Source organism: Homalodisca vitripennis, unplaced genomic scaffold, assembly GCF_021130785.1.
Source record: "Homalodisca vitripennis isolate AUS2020 unplaced genomic scaffold, UT_GWSS_2.1 ScUCBcl_2;HRSCAF=254, whole genome shotgun sequence".
NCBI lineage: Eukaryota > Metazoa > Arthropoda > Insecta > Hemiptera > Cicadellidae > Homalodisca > Homalodisca vitripennis.
Window position 1 is genome coordinate 121,228 of NW_025776200.1, and position 1,727 is coordinate 122,954.

The following is a 1,727-nucleotide window of genomic DNA, read 5'->3' on the forward strand; positions in this document are numbered from 1 at the left end:
CAGCACCGGTAATCATTGTCCCCAAGAAAGCAGGCTCTGATGGTACCATCAGTTATCGTCTATGTGTAGACTATCGGGAACTCAATAAAATTACAGTTCCGGAAATATATCCCCTTCCAGATATACATGAAACTTTAGACATGTTAGGAGGCAGTCAGTACTTCTCGGCACTGGATCTGAATTCAGGTTTCTATCAGGTAAAAATGCACCCTGAAAGTCAAGAGAAGACGGCCTTCAGTACTCCTGATGGTCATTATGAATATACACGCATGCCAATGGGATTGATCAATTCTCCTTCTGTATTTCAACGATTGGTTGATACTACTCTCACAGGTCTGAAAGGAAAAGCATGTTTGCCCTACATGGATGATATCCTAATCTTCAGTTCGAGTATTGATCAGCACGCTAAAGATCTTAGTGAAGTTCTAGAGAGATTTCAAGAGGTAAATTTGAGTATCCAGTTGAAGAAATGCCAAATAGCAAAGTCTGAAATTAACTTCCTAGGCCATGTTGTATCGAGAGATGGAATCAAACCATGTCAGAATAAGATTGAAGCTGTCAAAAATTTTCCAAGACCCAAGAATGAAAAGGAACTTCGTGGATTTATAGGACTATGTAGTTACTATAGGAGGCATGTACCGAAATTTGCCGACATCGCTAAACCTCTGACAAAATTAACCAAAAAAGACCAAAAGTTTGAGTGGAACGAAGAAGCGGAAACATCATTTGAAAAATTGAAGACCATCCTTGTAACTGAACCTTTATTAGTGTATCCAAATTTCTCCAAGGAATTCGTCTTAAGCACTGATGCAAGTAATGTTGCACTTGGCGCAGTATTAGGACAAGTGATTAATGGAATAGAACACCCTATCGCCTATGCGTCAAGACAGTTAAACTCTGCTGAGCAGAATTATACAGTAACAGAAAAAGAACTTTTAGCAGTTGTATGGGCAGTAAAGTATTTCCGATGCTACCTGTACGGACGATCATTCTCCTTGTATACTGATCACAGCGCAATCAGATGGCTGCTGTCGCTAAAAGATCCTTCGAGTAGACTCACTAGATGGGCACTGAAATTGGCTGAATATGACTACAAGGTATTCCATAAACCAGGGATAAAAAATCAAAACGCTGATTGTCTGAGCAGAATTGTGTGCAAGAATACTGTGGAAAGTCTACCTATATTGGATGTGGACAGCATTAAAGAAAATCAATGTAAGGATGAAGAGTGCCAGAGATTGAAAAAATACCCTCAGTTCAAAACAAGTCCACAAGGAGTCATCTATATAAAGAGGCAGGACAGACAACTGATAGTCGTTCCAAGACGGTTAAGAGAGAAGGTTATTCGTTTACACCATGATATCCCGACAGCAGGTCATGGAGGTATCAAGAAGACGATGTTAAGAATCCAAGAAAAGTTTTATTGGCCGAAAATGAAATTAGATGTTGTCTCCTTTATCAGAGCATGTGATCCATGCAATAAAAGAATGGATTACGGAAAAACTAAAGCACCTTTAGGTAAATTTCAAGAAAGTACAGAATTTGGATACCGGATTTCGTGTGACATTGTTGGCCCATTACCCCTAACAAGCTCCAAAAAACAAATACATACTGACAGTTATAGATCATTTTACAAGGTACGGAGAGTTTATTGCATTGCCAGACCAAACTGCAGAAACAATAGCCCGAGCACTTGTGCAGAGAGTCATTACGAAGATGGGAGTACC